This window comes from Anastrepha ludens, chromosome 2 (genome assembly GCF_028408465.1).
Source record: "Anastrepha ludens isolate Willacy chromosome 2, idAnaLude1.1, whole genome shotgun sequence".
NCBI classification, from domain to species: domain Eukaryota; kingdom Metazoa; phylum Arthropoda; class Insecta; order Diptera; family Tephritidae; genus Anastrepha; species Anastrepha ludens.
The window spans coordinates 38,561,919-38,582,517 of NC_071498.1; the positions used below are offsets into that span (position 1 = coordinate 38,561,919).

General features: G+C 34.6%; 1 protein-coding gene across 2 annotated transcripts in view; it reads right to left on the minus strand.

The window, feature by feature from the left end:
* LOC128868970 (protein sarah) overlaps nucleotides 1-20,599 on the minus strand; it is a 130,456-nt gene that overhangs the window by 101,117 nt on the left and 8,740 nt on the right. The gene's annotated exons all lie outside the window — the stretch shown is intronic.

Here is a 20,599-nt window from a genome sequence, read left to right on the forward strand (position 1 = left end):
TCACATAGGTAAAACTGTAAATAAATCCACACGGTACATTTGGGTGCACAGAAGACTTTTTGGCAAAATATGGAGTGATTCCCAGAGCTAGCTAGCTTATCTCCCGAATTTGTCTGACTGCAGTGCAGTAATCGAGTCTATTTAAGAATTAAACGTTGTTTAGATCTTGGAGTGTGGGGAGCTGAGGTAAGTTTAATAGCTTGGCGATCCGAACCAAAATTGTAAGAGCAATTTTCTTAGTATTTTTTAATGCAGATTTTATTTTTCAATTCTGCCACCGGACACCCTGTAGAAGTAGGTACGCCCTTGCACGAATCTCAAAACAAAAAATAGTTTTTCTAAACAAAACATAATTTTTAAAATAATGTCTTATGAAATAAAATTTTTTCGTGTAAGAGCAATAAATACACTTTAGAATTAACCAAGCCCAATTGCACATGAAAATTTCAACACAATCTAGCTGGATAACAAGTGCTTTTGGAATCATTGTTTTACTGAATAAAAATAATAATTTTGTGTGATGGAAATCTTTATTTGACCTTTACATTCTCCATCGATTGTCCGCCTGTATACTGCAGCTGTCTAGTTGACGTACGACGCCATTTGCTGAAATTACCCGATAGGGTAATTAATTTTGTATAAAACAACTCGAGAAAGCAAAACACAATGGCTAATAACAGGTTTTGTTACAGCGAAAAACCCACAGAAGCCATTAATAATTTCAATGAAACACGACAGAGCGGCCTGACATATCTACTGATGAGAGCAATTTTGGTTCAGTCCATAATAAACGTGTACGACTGTTATCAAGCAGCGATTAGTAGTTGCAAAATTGATTTTTATTCCCAAGGATTGAATTTTCACTATAAACTAATTTTAATTTTTTTGTACTAAAAATTAATTGCTTTTGTTTTATAAATACTTATGTAATATAGATTTCATTATTACTTTTTTGCACGGTTTATTTAGAGCTTTTAGAGTTGTTTGTTCTTAAATGATTTTTTAAAGTTGTGGAAGTTATTCCCAAATTTACCATATGTCAAATGTATTTTTACACGATTTTTTTCGCACACATTTCTAAGGAATTTAAAAACAGAGTTGGTTGGTATGTGGTTTAGAGAAGTATTAAAACATTTTTTTTTTACTCTGCTTTAATAAAGTTATGAGGAAAAAATCGAGTATGTAAAAGTGTACATATTGGCCCTTGCCATATATATTTTTGAAATTTCAAAGCACCTAAAAAATCATCGGAATTAAGTTATCAGAGAGGAAAACTAAAAATGTAGTTTTACTGTACGTGCCCCTAGATTTTTGAGTGTATTTTAAAATTGTACAGACTACAAGTTACAATAACTCGAAAGTACATCGATAGGTTAGATTAGATTGATATGACTACCACCTTACACCGGGTGTAAGCACACTTGGAAAGTTGAATCCATTGTGTTACTAATGAAGTGAGAAATCATCTTTCTTTTATTTTAACTCAAAAATTAAGCACTCCGTGCGTTATCAACCTTAAAAACTTTTGAATTTTTATTTGAATGTTGTTCTACTAAGCATTCGTAAAAGTACTTATCATCTCTTTATCAGAACGGGATAGCAGGAAATGTCTTGTACTCACATTCCGTACCTCTTCCTTGTCACTACAACTGTGATAGACGAAGAGAGTTGCATCGATTGTAGATTTGCTTTGTTGGCTGAGTGATAGATTTCGTAGTTCATCTGATATTTGCCTCTACAACGATTTTCGTTCGAACTCAGTACTCGTACTTAAGAAAAGTTAGTGGATTGCCTGCTTTTTTAAAAGAATGTAACAATTTCCTTGCTAGTTTATCTGCGCCGCAGTTCCAAAAAAAAACTAACACTTTAGACGTCTCTCTTTATGTCTGTCCTTCCTATCGTATGACGCAGAAGCTTGGACGGTGGCAATATCCGATGAGGCGTTCCTTGGAGTGTTGGAGGGAAAAACTCTGCCAAAAGCATTTGAACCTTTACACGTTGGCGATGGGGAATATGAGTAAATGATAGAGTAATAAGCTGTATGAGCTTTACGACAACATCGACATAGTGCCGCGGGTAGGCCATATCGTTCGAATGGCTACAAATGTTCCGGCTCTGAAAGTATTCGATGCAGCACCAGCTAGTGGCAGAGGAAGAAACGACTTGAGCGTTTTGTTAAACTTGGCCAAAACCGCTTAAGCGGCTATCGCACCAATCAAGAAGAAGAAGAATAAAATTCCGAGGGAGAGTCGCCTGATCCATACTATGCATAAATTGTTACTATTATTTTGCCCTAATATTATAATTTGGAAATTCACCATAGGAAATCGAATCACTGATTTACCAATTGATCAACGCGTTGCGCTCAAACTCAAATTTTACATTTATAAGCATGGGAAATATATTTTTCAATTAAATTAGCCTGTAACTGCGCTATCACGAACATAAAACCCGAAGCTGTAATTTTATGGAACACTGTATGTTAGTACAGTAGAGTCATATTGAAAATGAAAATAAATACGTTTTAGACGGATGAACTAATAGACTTTGCCGCAATGCCGACAATAAAATAAAAAACAATAGAAACCAAAAAGAATTATAGCAGTAAAAATCAAATTAGCAACAACAGGAATAAACAAATATGTACAGGTAAATATTAACTGTTTACCAGCAACATGGGCGTTTGTTCTAGAAATAAACATTTATACATATTTACCTGCATGTGCTCACGAGATAAATCTCTTACTAATACTACATACTTACATACATAGTATTGATGATATTTTATTGAGCAAATATGTACGTATGTATGCGTGCATTTCAACTGGTTCTAGTGTATACAGACAGACAAGCACAGCAGTTGGGGTTTTAATTACTTAGCAGTCAGACTTATGGTCTTTTCTTCACTTACGAAAAAGTGATGTACAAATGGTTCAATGTTGGACTCAACCCAGTAAAAAGGCATGTTTTTGTCTGTGAGTGGCAACAAATTCCCCTTACAAAGCTTTTTAAGGGAGAAAATTTGCCTCTTTTGCCTTCGCTGAATGTAGATTTTTGGAATCGAACATAGAATTTCCTCGCCGGGTTAGACTTTTTTTAGAATCGAGCACGAAAAAGGTAGAGAGCAATGAAAAGAAAAACTTTTTTGGTAGAAACGAGTTAGTTATTTATATTAATTTAGGATTGTTTGCTTATATTTCACAAATTTTTGACTATTTATTTTTTTTGTTATAAAAATATTATTAATACTAAAAAAACCATACAATGAAAAGTTTCAAACTTTGTACAAAATTAAAAAAGAATATACAAATTTTCAAAAATTTTTAACTTTTTAACCAGAATTTTTAGAAAGGATCTGGGTATTCAGTTTCGTAGCTCATTCAATTTCGGTGTAATATGGTGGCAGTCTGAAATGGCTCAAAATCTGCGTTGATTTTTAACAATTTTTTTTCGTTGACGGTGTTATGCATGTTATTGTGATGCAAAATTTCTTTTAGTTCGCAGTGTCCCTTTCTCAATTCCTATGATACCTCACAGAAATAAGTATATGCGCAAAGTTGTTTATATCGATATCTTTGTTGATAGTAACGGTACATTTTTGTTTGGTATGCCTAAGTCTGCATTTGTAGTCCAACTTAAGGCCGGCAAGCCAATTAAAAGGTCAAAAAAATCGATTTTTTTTTTCCTGAAATCAATAGCTTAGATATTCAAGAACATGAGACACAAATTTTCAGAGTTAAATTCCAAGTATTTGCAGAGCTACAGAGCCGAGCGTAGTGCGGCGTCGAGCAACCGTGCGCTTATTGTTGTAGTGTATGTTTCTGTGTACGTCTCTGTAAGTGTTTGTTTCTCCTCTGCTTCTTGCAGTAACGGTCGTTTTAGTTTAGTTTTTCTCTGACTCTCGACGAGTGTACATTGAAATAATCATGACAAGTTATCCGAAAACTGAAGCAGGCAGCAGCAAACGCTCTTCGAGGCCTAATAAACGTAAATTTCACGGCAATCGTTTTACTACTAAAGATGATGAAGAGTCTTATGATACAAGCACTAGTGGGAAAAAACTATCAATGGCGAGTACGGAGGATATCGTTGTGAATCCGCTCCATTGTTATAGGATAGTTGAATTTTTAACAGTGTTTACTGCGATTGCAGATATCGTAATCTGCAGATCTTGCAAACAAAAAATAACATTTTTGGAGAGCGGGCATCGAGGCTTCGGATTTAAAATTGTAGTATCGTGTATGTGCGGTCGAAGAGAAATTAATTCGGGACCGTTAATAAACACCGGTCTTGAAATCAATAGACGGCTTGTGTTTGTCATGAGACTTCTTGGTGTTGCACGAGAAGGGATCAATCTGTTTTGTGGACTTATGGATATGGGTCAAGGTTTAACGAAGTCATCATACGAAAATATAGTGCGGCATGTTCTATCGGCGTCGGAATCAATGTTCGAAACCACCACTAAAAAAGCTGTGGAAGAAGAGAAAGTAAAAAACTTGGAAAATGGAAGAATTGAAACGCATTTGAAAGTTTCCGACGATGGATCATGGAAAAAACGTGGTTACACTTCGGTGTTCGGTGTAACGACACTCATTGGGTACTACACAGGCAAGGTCGTTGATCTTATTGTCAAAAGTGCATACTGTCAGGCATGTGACCAAAAGAAAAAAATACTTGACGACGACGCATTTGAGGAGTGGTACGAAGAACATAAAGATTCTTGCTCCTCGAATCACGAAGGCTCCGCAGGGAAAATGGAGGTGGATTCCATTGTGGAAATGTTTTTGAGTTCCGTTGCCAAGTTTGGTGTAAAATTTTTGAATTACATCGGTGATGGCGATTCAAAAACATGTGCAGGTATTTTAAAGATTAATCCATACGGTGACGAATTTCCTGTTGTGAAAAATGAGTGCGTGGGACACGTCCAAAAACGTATGGGTACCCGACTCCGAAACAAGAAGAAGCAAGAGAAGCTCGGTGACAAGAATCGTCTGACGGATGCTGTCATTAAAAAAACTTACTATATTCTATGGCTTGGCTATCAGGAGAAATATTGATTCTGTTCAAAACATGAAAAATGCTATAATAGCAACGCTGGACCACTATTGTTCAACGGATCAAGTCCCTCGGCACGAGAATTGTCCAGCAGGCGTCGACAGCTGGTGTGAATGGCGCAAAACTGAAGCTAACGATGAACTGAAATCCTTTAAACATCCTGCTCGATTGATCAACGAAGAAATTGAGGAACACATTCGCCCAATTTATGAAGATCTTTCAAATGATCAACTGCTAACGCGATGCTTAGGCGGCCACACGCAAAATTCCAACGAGGCGTTCAACTCGACCGTCTGGCGCATTTGTCCAAAACATCTGCATTCTGGGAAAAAAATCGTTGAAATTGCCGCCTACCTGGCTGTAGGAATTTTCAACGAAGGTTATTCTGCGATTTTGACTACCATGCAGTTACTGGAGTTGAGTATCGGCCAACAATGCAAGATGTTTGTTGATAAGGTGGACGCGCAACGGCTCGACAGAGAAAACAGGCGCACGTCATTATCAAGCAAGGAAGCTCGTACAACAAGAAGACTTGATCAATTACAACAAAATGAATGTTTTGAGGCAGAGGAAGGACTGCTATATGGTCCAGGAATAGCTGACTAGGAGGTTATTGGTGTAAGTAATCACAAATGCATAATTTTTCCTATCGAAAACTTTGAAGCGCGTTTTCTCGGCTTTTCATTTTCACGATTTTACCTAATTTATGTACACGTAAAATTATGTCCATTGCAAAAAAACTAAACGAGCTATCCATTTCATTCAAAATGCGTTATCTTCAGTATTGTTTTCTCTTCTATGTGAACTAAAAAAAACATCCAAAAACTTTTTTTAAGCGACTTTTTTACCCAGTCGAAGAGTTTTTTTTTTCCTTGAAAAACCACTTTTTTTTTCTACCTTCCCCAAAAATTCGAATTTTACGTGTTTCTCCCAATTTTCTTAGTTCACATCGAAGATAATTACATCAAAATTAATAATCTTTTTTTTTTTTTGTTTTCAGATGAAAATTGCAAGTTGTATCTTGTACAGAAGTTGGATACTTCAGTGGCAAGGCGCTCTGGGAATCTATTGATAACTCGGCTTACAATATATTGTTGGAGATTGTACAAATTTTTTTTTTTTAGTTCAAATATATATTAAACTATCCCCAAAACTTCATTTGGCTATTTGTTTTTTTTCTCATCCTACAACGCTTCGCGAAAACCACTGAATTTAGGACATTTAATTGGCCCGCCGGCCTTAACTATTCGGTTGCAAAATTATTTTTTAGTCATTATTCTTAGTACCGTTATTACAAATTTGTGTTGCGAGATTTGGTTTTCACATGAAATAAGTAAATATGCAATCAGAGATCAGTATTGATTTGGCAAGCACTGAGAGCAAGTTTTAAAAAAATTGTGTATTATTTGCATTGGTATCATAAAGAAAAATGTAGGTAAAATAGATTACTTTTTTTGAACAAAGAATAATAGAATTATTGATGGGTTAGTCTGTAGAATGCCACGTGGAAGCCATTTATCCGGTGAAGAGCGTGGTCTGATTAAAGAGCTAAGCGAAAGTGGCAAAGTATTCATGAAATTGCTGCTAAAGTAAATCGTCATAGGAATACCATCCGAAACTTTCTTAAAAATCCAGAAACATATGGTCAACTCTAACGAAGCCGCAGGCCAGCAAACATCGATAGCAGATGAACGAGAAATTCGGCGTCTGGCTGTTCAAAAAGAAATATCTTGCACGGAAATCAAACACCATTTAAGTCTTAAGGTCACCGATGGACGAATACATCAAATTTTGTTCGAGGACGGAACACTTAAATATTGTTTGCAGGAGCCGGTACCAAGACTATTAGCACGCCACATTACGGCTTGTTTAGCATTTGCCGGAAAATATAAATTTTGGGCTAACGAATTCCGAAACGTTGTATTTTCGGACGAAAAAAAGTTCAACTTAGATGGTTCAGATGGTTGCCAGAAATATTGGCGGCACCTTAGGCAACCACGGCAAACGCGCCATAAGCGGAACTACAGTGGTGGGTCTTTGTTGATTTGGGCCGCTTTCGCACATGGTGAAAGTCTCCAATTTGTTTTATTCCGACAAGAACCAACGCAGAATTCTGTGTTGAAATATTAGAGGATGTTTTCATTGAGTTTGCGGGAAACATATACGGAGACGACAGGGTTCTCCAGCCAGACAACGCCTCAATCCATACAGCTCGTTTAACTAGGGTCTTTCTATCGGCAAGGAAAACTTGACAGACTCTATGCCTAAACGTATAAATGATGTCCTTCCTCAAAATGGGAGTTATATTAATTATTAGAAAATCGAAAGTTATAGAAACGTTGAAAAAAAAGTGTAAAGAAAGGCCAATGCACATATACTTATTTCATATGAAGTTATTTTAATTTCTTTTTTAATTTAATAAGTTTAGTCATGTTGAATTTTTGTTGTATAATTTTTTGTTCCTATTTTTTCGAAATATATGTATATTAAAATTTTTGGTTGAACCTTTCTCCTGCTTCTTTATAGTTTTTCATATGAAAATATCCTTGCACATACGAGTATACTTATTTCTTTGAGGTATATCTTCCCAATATTTTTTCAACCTATGTATGTATGTGCAGAACAACGTTTACTACAAAATGGAGAAAAAAGCTCGGGCGGTTATTATTAATCAAGAGAACTTAATTTCAAATATTTACTTTTTTACTTTATTCACTTTACTCTGCACAAAGCGTCTCAAAGCTCAATGTCTCTAATATTAAGAACTTTATTCAACGACAAATGAAAAATGAAATGATTTATATGCAATTTTCCAAGTGAATACTTTCGCTTAAGCGAGCAATTTTTCCGAAGCTGGCTAAAAGGAGAGCAGAGCAGCAAAAAAATATGGCAATCAATTTCAAATATTACTCAGACATTTTTGTATATATGAATGAGTATGAATGTAAATTCCATGTCTTTGCAAAAAAAAAGAAAAATAAAAAAAAAAAACGTTCTCTTTGTTATTGCTTCTGCTGTTGTAATTGCTTCTGCTTTGTGTCATCAACACTGTGCACATGGTAATGGCAAGAAACCGAATGAATATCAAACATTTCATTTGAAACATTGAGCAGCTTTGCTTACATGAAAACCATGAAAGTTCATACATACATACACTCATACATATGAGCATATGTGTATATTAAATTCCCCTAGCCAACAGAGACGGCCTGGCACCGAATGGTACGAGTATGTTTCCAAATTTTTCATAGCTTGGAGTTGCTTCCACTCGTATACACCAAAGCTATGCTAGATTCAAATGCCAGCTCGTGTGATTGCATAGAGAAATTGGATTTGTGCACGTGTTTTATTGCAAGCCACTCCCTCAAAATACGATTTGTAGATTAGAATGGTAGAAATTGCAAATAAACCTTTTCTGCTTAGACATAAAGCTGCACGTGGGCTTAAAATTGATTAAAAATTGGTTTGGTTATGCGAGAATAAATTTTGTGCAAATCTACTAAGAAGTGTTTTAATTTCTGTGTAAACCTGTCGTCATTAAAAAAGGTTGCTTGGCAAAGTGGCTCCCACGATCAGCAGGCAACCCATTCTAGGGAACTTTTTTCATAGAACACATTTATACAGAGTGCCGCTAGTTTCAAATCAGACGTTATGTGCAGCCGCACATACAGATGAACAGGCGTGGCAGGTATTCAAGGGCTCCTAAGCTGAATATTTCACCGCAACGCCACCGAAAAATATTCACTTTGTCTGGCTTTTAAAAACTCTGGCCTCGTTGTGCTCAAATTTGCATATGCGGTTACTGCACTCATTGAGAAAAATCTATTGTTATTTTTGAGTTTTATGGGTTTTCTTTCATTTTTGATTATTGATTAAACATTTATGGGATATTCCATGTGACATGGTTCACAACTACGACTGATACCACCTCCAATATTGCTCTGAACTAAGAATGATAGAAACAACATTGGGCCCATCAGAGAGTGCGTGACGTTACACTAGCCTAGCTGTGTAGTGTTGCCAACCTTTTGGTCTTTGCAATAAATTTAGTGCTTTTTTATACCCAAAATGCGAAAATTTTTGGCTTAGGTGCTTGTTTCTTTCTTCTGTCGGTCACTCTGAGAAGACTTTAGCGCTATTGAAAATTTGTTGATTCATACAAAATTTGATATTTTGAAAGTCCAAATCTCATTTTTTGTAGGAATATGGGATCTACTTTTCTAAATTCTTCTTAGCATTCTTAGCATATAAACATTTTTATAAATTTTAAAAAACCTTTGAATTTACTGAATGCGAATTAAAGCCATATAGGTGTTATATAGTAAAAAACACACACAAAAATACCAGATACATAGTCTCATATATAGAAAAAAAAACTTTCTTCGGCCTTTTTTAAGAAATTCTCTTAACGTAAGTTTTAAATACAAGGGCGAATTTTCAAAAGTCTGTTTTTTCTATACAGCTTTTTGTATATAACCAGAACATATTTATTGTAAAAAACGCACACAGTAAAGAAAATTCGTTACGCATACAAAGTTCTTTAAGTGATTCAATAAAAGTCTGATATTTTCTTCTCTTTAAATGGGCATTTTATTACTTTTTTATATCCAAAACTAGGCAACACTGCAGTTGTGAGAGAGAGAGATTTGCCTGCTTGAAGGAGAACAAGAAAAAAAAAACTTGGAAAAAATGTACATAACCAAATGTTATACACAAATAAAGCAGGCCATAGACAGTATACAAATCGAAACAATGGGTTGACGATTTCAGTTCCACGTAGTTCGTTGCTGAGTGAACATGGAACACGGAAAAAATTACTGCCATGTATGGTATTTTATTATAAAAAGTGGCTAGATTTGGGTGCAGGAGTAGTGTAAAAGGCGAGATAAGTTTTCCCATTCAAGTTTATTTTTTTTCACACTTTCTATATTTCAAAAAAATTTCGAGGTTTGCTCATGAGTTGACAAACGGCAACATTAAGCAAAACATTTATAGAGGAACTTATAAATTTGTTCAAAAGCCAGCCATCACTGTGGAAAAACTGAGAACGGTATACATAAGTACCGAAATGTGAAATTAAAATCGTGCCAAATTTTATTAGAAAATATATAGAAGTACGCAAAAACGCTAATGTAGAAAGTGTGAAAAAATGTATATGCGAACACTCAGCTCGCCTTTGAAACCAGTCCTGCATCTAAATTGAACTACTTTTTTCCTCTTCCTCTCCTCGCTTTTTTCACACACAAATACAATTTTCTGTCCCAGTATCCTCTTGTTATTAATTGGATTAAATTTACTTGAGCGCAGAAGGCCGATTTTACTTTCTTTTGTGTTTAGTTTAATTCAAGGTTTCATTGATTGTGCGGTTTTTTTACAACGCATTAACTTTCCTATTCCGGCGAATATCTTACGAAGCTCTTACCTTTATTTATCTCAAGATATTCAAAACGAATTTACAGTCCTATGCACTCATTGCTCGGACTCGACGCGAATTTAATGCGATCTTGAATTCCATATCGTAAGATTTTACAATAACTAAAAATCAAATTTCTTCTTTTATCATTTAAGTCGCTAATGGAATTGTTACGAACAAAGCAACAGGACCACGACGCCATCTCTGAATGCTATTCTAAATATCTTGCATGTACAGTATATCTAAAAAAATCGTGGCCGCCATAACTTGGAAACTACGAGGGGTGTCTTTTATATTTCGGGACTTGGCAACCCTGGTGTTGCAATCTGGCAACTGACAGCTGTATCGCAAAGTTTAACATTTTTTGGCTTTTACGTACTTAGAACGTTTTGAAATACCAGCGCTATTTGTGTTGTTTACAGTAACTTAAAAGATTCATCTCGGTCCATAAATGGAATTAAATCGTGAACATTTTCGTGCGATTATTTTTTACAACTTTCGACGTAGATTAACTCAGCAGCATTGCATGGATGAACCAGTGTTTATCGATGGTATGGTGAATTCAATCGTGGTCGTAGTTCACTCCAAGACGAATTTCGTGAAGGTCGTCCTCAATCAGTTGTTGTTCCGAAAACCATTGATGCTGTGCGCGAACTGATATTGCAAGATCGTCATGTGACCTATCGTGAGATTGAGACAATCTTAGGCATTAGTGGGACCAGCATACATTCAATATTGCATTAACATCTGACTGTCAAAAAAATTTGTTCGCGTTGGATCCCACACAATTTATCAATCGCTCAAAAAAAGGCTCGTGCGGATTGGTCGAAGGAAATGCTTAAAAAAATACGATCGTGGGGCTTCGAAACACGTCTATGACATCGTGACAGGTGATGCATCATGGATTTACGCGTATGAGCCCGAAAGTAAACAGCAGTCGACTGTATGGGTGTTTCAAGATGAGCCAAATCCAACAAAAGTTGTTCGGTACGAAGCACTTCCAAGCAAATGGTCGCCTGTTTTTTCGGAAAAACTGGACATGTAGCAACCGTACCACTACAACAAAGCAGAACAGTAAATTCTGAGTGGTACACAACCATTTGTTTGCCAGTTGTCTTCCAAGAAATTAGGAAAACCAATCGCCAAAGACGGATCACTCTTCAACAGGACAATGCAAGCTCTCACACCTCGGTCATCCGCCGTATAGTCCTGACTTGGCACCGAATGACTTTTTTCTATTCCCGTACGTAAAAAACAAACTGAGAGGTCAACGTTTTTCGACACCTGAAGAAGCGGTTGCGGCATTCAGAATGCATGTTTCGGAGGGACCTCATTCAGAGTGGCAAAAGTGCTTCGACAATTGGTTCAAACGCATGCAAAAGTGTATAGATCTTAATGGAGAATATTTTGAAAAACAATAAAGTGATTTTCGATGATTAAAATTTGTTTTTGTTCTCTAATCCCGAAATATAAAAGGCACCCCTCGTATTTGAGCACTTCGATTCACAAAAATTGCATTGTATGGACTTATAATATTTATAATACGCAATATATTCAATAATGCTATCAATGTATCATTAGTTATAGGCTGAACATCTTTGAGTCATATTTTGTGTTAATTTCTTTGCAAATTGTGGAGCTAAACGGCTCCAAATCAGCTGAACTTGTCTTTATAACTGTTTGAGCGTCCATATTTGTTTTCCATTGAATTTTTGCTCAAGTCTTGCCCAAACATTTTAAATAGAGTTGACATCAGGCGACTGTAAAGGCCAATCCAACTGGAAATTTGGGGTTTGCTGCACATCCTCGAATCATGTCATTGGATACATGAAGAACATTTTTCTATAAAACTGCATCTGCTTCACCCAACGATAAGTTCGGCTCTGTCACAAACAAATCAATAATCTACGGATATTGCTTGAGACGTAATTTTAAGCCAGTTTTAGCAAATCTTAGCAAATTACATTAAATTAATTAATTTTACATTAAATTAAAAATTTAAAAATATTATATTTACTTAAAGATGAGCGGTGCCACGCGCCTTCGAAGAAAACTTTATTGAGCCCGAGTTATATTACTTATATATTATGAAGATGTATACGAGTAGGTATATTAAGAAATATCATTCTAGGCTTAATAGCTATGAAATATGGCAATTTAAAAAATACCCTTCAATGGGTATTTATACTAATCCTAACCAGGGAAACTTATTTAATAACTTGGAAGCTACTAGCTCATTTTTTACTATTCATTGCCAACTTTTCTATGAAACGCTCTCGCCGTGCGACTCGACACTGGACTATTGGTTATATGGCCATCAGGTTCTGATACGTCGCACAATGATCTGCAGAAACTGTTTATAAATTCACACTAAATTCACAGTAATAACGGAACGGTATAAAAACAAATTGGTGAGAAACGAGAATTCCTTCTTCCCACTGACTTAAGGGGGGGGTAGGGTTTTTAGGGTAAAAAAAAATCGATTTTGGTTTATTTGAGAAAATGAATGTACATAATCTCAAGAATGTTGTGCCCAAATTTTAAGTCAATCGGTGCAAAACTCACAAGGTTAGAGCATTATAACCGTTGGCCGCTCCGACTCGGCTACCTGCTATGGTCGAACACCATTGACACATTTTCTGGAAAACGACGTTTTTCAAGTCGGTGGACACTTTTTCTCTGAATCTACTCGACCGATCTTCCTGAAATTTTGTACACACTTTTTCTACATAATTACCGAGGTAATCCTGGGAGGTTTTTTTTTCAATTTTTATTTATTTTACAATAAACAATATTATGCGATTTATCGTCTAAAAATCGCACTTCTACTTCAAATGTTAAAAAAAATTGAAAAAAATTTTTTTTATAAAAACTCGACAGGGTTACCTCGGACAATTGATTACCTAATGAAAACTCTTTGATTTTTTGATTTCAGATGATCCAATGCTGAGAAAAGCTGTCCACGGCAAATTGCCTTTTTTTCGAGACGTCTGCGTAGATCTGCTGTCAACGGCGCAATTTTGTATATTTTCTTGTGAAACTTTTTGAAAATATTTTGAAATATGAGTTTACTGTATACTAATTGGATAAATAAATTTACATGAATCATCTTTCCAAACAAAATTCATAAATAAGTACATATTTTTAGTGGAATTAACCCTACCCCCCCCTTACCTTAATTAAATTTCAAATTCATGCGGCCGAGTAGAAAACAATAGATATAATTTTTTAATTTCTTATTTTTTTACAAAGTAATTTATTCGAATCTAAACTTTTTATATTTAATTTATAATTTCGCTCATCACATCCTCTTTCACACTTGGCAGGCAAACACCTGGGCAACGTAATCGATCAAAGTGCACATAGATATCACGAAAACAAAAAAAAAAATAACGGTGTGCAAAGAGCGACAGTCACAACAATAAGAACTTGGAAGTACCAGCGCATTTTGCACTTCGTTATTTGCATTTGCAAATTGCAAGCGAAATTAATTTAAATTTTAATTTCATTTATTTGTATTTGAGCAAGCAGTTAACACGTTCCAAAAGCACGTACAAATTCACTGAGTGTAAATACTCTGTCACGAAAATGCACATGTGTATGTACGAATGTGTGTCTACATATAGATTTGTTAGAATAATTGCACACATGTGTGAAAGTGTTAAGTGGTAATAGTAAGCGTGCATGTACCTATATGTGTGTGCGTAGCGAGAATATTGTTGACAAATTTGCTAACAGCGGGATGCGTCTAGGATAAATATCCGACGTCCAACCAACTTCAAACGAATCATCTTCGGTGAGTTAGGTGACAAGTACATACCTACATACATATGTGTAAGAGCATGCGTGCGTGCGTGTTGTTGCCAAACTCATTAGTAGTAGCTGCGACATTTTAATTTTGCAACAAAAGCAAACAAACTCCTCTTGAAGGAGCCTCTCAATACCCTCAATACGGCAGATGGTGATGACACTGACAACTCTTGGCTACACTGACAAGACTTAGCTTTGTGTGTGTATGTGTGTGTAGCAGTACAGGCTGTAAGCCGAAGAAACTTCATCCTTCATGCAGCGTGCTTCCCGCTTGCCACTGCTGCTGCAGCTACTTTCGTTGCTTCCTCTAGCTCCATAACCATTGCGTGCGGGTGAAAAAGTTTCTCCGAAGTGGTGAACTTTTCGAGCAGCTGGTAAACAGTCAACAACAACGAAAGCAACAACTTAATCACTATACATTTATTTCCTCTTTGCCACTGGCAGGCATCAAAAGCAGATAATTTGCTGGGCCGCAAATTTTCGCCTGAAATTTTAAAGTGCCAACCAAAATGGGGCAAAAGATAGCAAAAAAGTTTCATCGATTTGTTTCACCGGTTGCGGTAGCCCTTTTTTTTGTTTTTTTTTTTATGGTCGTTTACTTTGTGCTTGTTATTGTATACTCATTCGTTGGATGCAAACTTTGATACTTAAAATCTACACTCTAACGCCTGTAAGTATGCTACTAAAGCAGTTAACTTTACGCAGAAGCCTTCAAAACGTGAGAAAACTTTACGCCACCGTTAACCTGCTTGAAATAAAGCTTTTTCTCCCACGACTTATTTAGTGTGAAAATTTTCTAGGGTTCTGTCGAAAATCCGATTACGATAATGAGGTGAAAGCGAAACTTATTGTAATTCTTTTACTCGCTGCTAAGCTTGTGTCAGCAAAGTAAAGTTGGAAGGCATCTGAAATCCGTTGAGTACGAAAAGGTACAATGAAAGGTAAATATTTGGATGTGGTAAATGTGAATAGAGCACACTGGTGATTGCCGTGTCTAGAATTTGGAGTGATATTCTAGGAAATATTTATCTTCAAAGGTGGAACAAATAAAATATAAAAAAAAGAATGTATGGAAATTTAAAACATAATGCAACAGGCAACTGAGAAGAAAATAATCTAAGAAGACTCTACTTATAGGTATATAAAATTTCAATTCACGTGTGTGCATTTCTTCTCCTCCTAAACAATCTAACCGTTCGTTGATTCTAAGCTATAATTGGACCCCATGGGTGGTGCTGTACGAGATATGCTAAAAAATCGTATTTGTTGTTGGACTTGGTTCATACTCCTAATATACAAGTTAGCACAAAATTAATCATCCTATACGTACACCGTACGTCAATAATACTTGATATCTACTTTTGAACTGAACAGCTGCACTAAACAAACAGGCAAGCAATGGAGTCAAAAGAAATGTGTCCATCACTCTAAAACATTTTTTTCACTTAGTAAAAGTTTTTCAAAAACAACCACCTTTTAATTTACTATCAAAAGATAAATGGTTTTGGCAAAAATTTTACCCGGTATGTGACGCTGTGGTCGACACTGTTAAAAAAATCGTATTTAAGGTTTGATTTGAATAAAGCTCAGAATACGTATTAACTACTTAAGCAATGTTTCTAGCAGAAATATACACGCCGCCAGTGAGCATTGTGATAATATTCCGAATGTGACTGAAATATTCCGAAAAAAGTATTTGTTGCCCGATTAGGTGCGTACTCGAAGTATACGTAGGTGCTCACAATAATGGTACAGCGACATTTTGCAAAGATTTGGCTATTTATTTATTTAATCTTTCATAAAAATATAGGTTGCATCACAACAAAAATCATATAACCCAAAATTTCACACTATGTACAAAGTTCTAATAAATTTAAGTAATTATCATCAAAATTTCAAAAATTCTGGGTATTTAGTTTTATAGTCCATTAAATTTTGAGCTATTTAAAATGTCCTGTTTAATGGGACAGATACCTGTAAAATTTCGAAAAAAAAAATTGTTTCTCATAAAATGTTAATATAATCCTTTAGAATATATCAAAAAAATTTTAGAACGTAAATTTAAGTATTTCTTATATTATAGATCATCAACCGTGACGTTTCTATTCTTAGCGTTCGAGCGCTGGGAGAGGTATAGTTACGTATTCAAAGTTTAGATGCGTTTTTCTCAAAACTATATTTCTCGAATTGACGTACACGATAACTCGAAAAGTTATTGACCGATCTCTCTGAAACGTTGCACACATCTTTTTTATGATATTACTTTCTATATGAATTTACTAGTTTCCGAAAATTTTTCGAAAAAATAATTTTTTCGAAGCAAAAATAGTACGAAAAGTCGCACCAAAATTCATTTTTTTTAAGTATTTTATTCCGCGAATTTTTTTTTCTATTTTTTTTAACTCATATAGAAATTATGACATTAGGGTAAGACTCCGTCAGAAAATATGAGATTTGCAAGTGGTCTTTCGATTTCTTTGAAACTTTGGGAAATATTAGTTCTAGGTAAGATACATTCAAGCCTAAAAGGATTTTGAAAAATTTTCAAAATTGAGTCATCTACGCCATGTTGAAAATCGGGACCGCGTTTTTTTCAAAAATCAATATTTCTTGAACCGTTGGATGGATTTCAATGCAATTTACAGACAATATAGAAACAAATAAGTAGTTTAAATTAGTATTCTGTTAAAAAAAAAATTTCGAAATTTTGACCAAAAAAAAGTCAAAAACATTTTTTGAATCAATTTTTAGTTGATTTGGTCAGTTTTTTAGATTTTCTGTTATACACGTAACGATTCCTTATGATTTAACCTTTATTTTGAAAAAAAAAAATTTTATGGTGTCTATAATAGTTCTCGAGATATTGCGATTTTAGTGGAAGCGCGCATGCACGGTTTAGGTAACAGGTGTGCAATGCGCGCTGCGTTATGTGTTCCTGTATTAAGTGACTGGAGCAGACTGCTGCAGGTCTGTGCGCGTTTTTCTACTCCCGCGCTGCGTAACCGCGAACTTCACGGTGCGCGCTTCCACTAAAATCGCAATATCTCGAGAACTATTATAGACACCATAAAATTTTTTTTTTCAAAATAAAGGTTAAATCATAAGGAATCGTTACGTGTATAAAAGAAAATCTAAAAAACTGGCCAAATCAACTAAAAATTGATTCAAACAATTTTTTTGACTTTTTTTTGGTCAAAATTTCGAAATTTTTTTTTAACATAATACTAATTTAAACTACTTATTTGTTTCTATATTGTCTGTAAATTGCATTGAAATCCATCCAACGGTTCAAGAAATATTGATTTTTGAAAAAAACGCGGTCCCGATTTTCAACATGGCGTAGATGACTCAATTTTGAAAATTTTTCAAAATCCTTTTAGGCTCGAATGTATCTTACCTAGAACTAATATTTCCCAAAGTTTCAAAGAAATCGAAAGACCACTTGCAAATCTCATATTTTCTGACGGAGTCTTACCCATTAATAAACAAAAAAAATGTTTGGTTTTTTGTATTCAGTTCACAGACGCCGATTCTACAATGCCCGTCGACCGCTGCGACCTTCCTGGAAGAACTGAGTGTACATCCACCATTTTAAATGCTTAAAATAAAATATTTTATGATTCGTTACACTGGGATATGTAATTAATACTTTTTTCATCTAAGAACTATACTATCCAATTACTATCTAAAATCGGTCTCTGAGTCCAAAAATCTACGACATTTTGTTTTTCTAGATTAAATAAAACGTAGATTTTAAAATTTCTCATATCTGGAGAACCCGTCAACAGATCAAAACTAAAAGTAATGAAATGTGCTGACTTTATATTGTAAAAAACATATAAGAAAACGAGTTTTGAATTTTTTTTTATTTATTTCTTAAACCTAACCTATAAAATATAAATTTAAAAAAAATGCTCCAATTAATATAAAAAAGAGTTTTTTGCATGAGCATAGAAATACCTATTTATACATTGACGATCCTTAAGCGAAGTTTAACAAGTTGCTAACACACAAGGGATTGTGATATTATATCTTTCCTAATAACAAATTACTTAGGGTAATAATATAATAATAAGTATATAATTCAAATATTAATAACATCTTTACAACATTTTTCCCTCCTTGAAAATTCAAGAAGGATGTTTTTGAAAACCTGGATCCTCAGGTGATGCTGTGGTCAAGATATCCCGAAAAATCGTGCACATTTATGGGCCGATTCAAGTCATATTCTATGAATTATGTAAAAAAATATTTTTAGAAAAATGTTTGGCTCAGTGGTCGATCTGAAATCGGAGGTAATTTTAGGGATATGTATATCCCGGCCGCCGTAGCCGAATGGGTTGGTGTGTGACTACCATTCGGAATTCAGACCGAACGTAAGTTCGAATCTCGGCGAAAGACCAAAATGAAGAAAAAGATTTTTCTCCGAGTGTATTTCTGCCACGAAAGTGTGTATTTCTCCGCACAAAAAATATCTGCCGTTCGGAGTCGGCTTGAAACTGTAGGTCCCTCCATTTGTGGAACAACATCAAGACGTACGCCACAATAGGAGGCGAATACCTCCTATACAGTTTTAATATTATTAGTGTGGACAAAAATTATTATAGAAGTTGCATACTCCATGCACCTCTAAACCAATAGAAGACCTTAAGTATAATAATTCCATTTTTTTAATTTAAAATGTTCCACTTAAGAAGCACAGCATAGCCAATGGAAATTACTTTGCGGCGGAAATTATCTATTTTATGTATATATTCTTCTACGTTTATATTTGTACTTGGCAGCACCGCTTCTAGTGTCAGTTAATTTGACAGCTAGACAGCTGCTCAGTATATTTTGCCAATTCAACTTACGTCGGCACAACACTTTCCAATTGTGCAAATTTATTTCGATAATGGTGGTTTCAAGGCGAATCCAGGTGATGTTACTATGACAGCTAATTTATTTCTCTGGAATTTTTGAATGTCAAAAGCATCGAATTTGTTTACATACTGATTGAAATTTGAGGCTTTCGAAGTAAAAACAAAATACATGTAAAACATGGATCATTGTTTTATTAAAATATCTTTAAATAAATGTATTAATTTAATTAAATTTAGAACACTACTGATTTCAAATAAAAACTGGCGTACATATTTAAAAAAAGTTGATATCTATCAAATTAAAAAAAAAACGGCTAATTTAAAAAAAAACTATATATTTTTTTAGCCTAATATTAAAAAAACAAAGCTAATATTTTCTAAATCTCCCGACAAAAAACACTTCAAATAAGTTGATATCTTCAATATTATCGAAAAAAGTGTATCTCTCCAGAGGAAACATTTTTAAAAACCTGATATCTTCTATACATCCTGAAGTTGAATAAATTCTGCATTATCCGAGGAAATACTTTTAACCTCTTGCGCTATAAATTAATTTCCAAAAGCGTGTGACTATCCCGTGCAAAAAAAATTCCAATGAGCTTTTACTTGGAATAATTTCTGTTAAAGCTTTGGGCAGATCGCGCGTGCGTAATGCACATAATTCTATTTATTATTTAATATAATATGCATATTTTATATGTATTGACATATTATGTTTAATAAAAAATTGGCTATTTTTTACAGTTCTTTATTAAGTAAGGAGCACAGAAAGCTCAGAAAGCTCTGAAGGCGAGCATCTTTTATATTTTGAGAACAAATCTCGTTTGACGTGTATAGCACGTCCAAATAGTGCAAATGGTTAAAAAAGCTGATATCTTTAAAATCTCTCAAGTGAATACTTTAAAACACTGATATCTTTTATATTTTCCGAGAAAACCCTTTAAAAAGACAGATATCTTCTAAATCTCAAGAGCACACAAAAAACTCGATGCTTTTTATACCTCCTGAAGAAAAGCTATTACCTTTTATATTTTCTGAAGAATCACATTAAAAAGTTGATATCTTATACCTATGTTTTCTCCTGAAGAATCCCTTTAACGCTCCTCTAAACTTTAACCCAACCCTACATCCTAAACGAAATGTCAGTTGGCCTTTCCCCCACACACATAAATTGAAACAAAAATAATATTGTCTAACTAATACCCCACCTTGTATAACTTTTCTAATGTAATCAAATATATATACAATAAAAAAATTAACACGTTTTAAGGCAGACAACCGCTCTCCTCTAATCAAAAGAATAAGCGCCCAAAATATTTTTATAACTAAACAAATTCTAAACAACCAACAAACTAAATTATACAAATTTAATAATAGATATTTATAATAGAAAATTTTTTGATGGGAAATCTCGAGCGCGAAAATGGCAAATTATCGGGTGAGAAATTCAATTTTACGA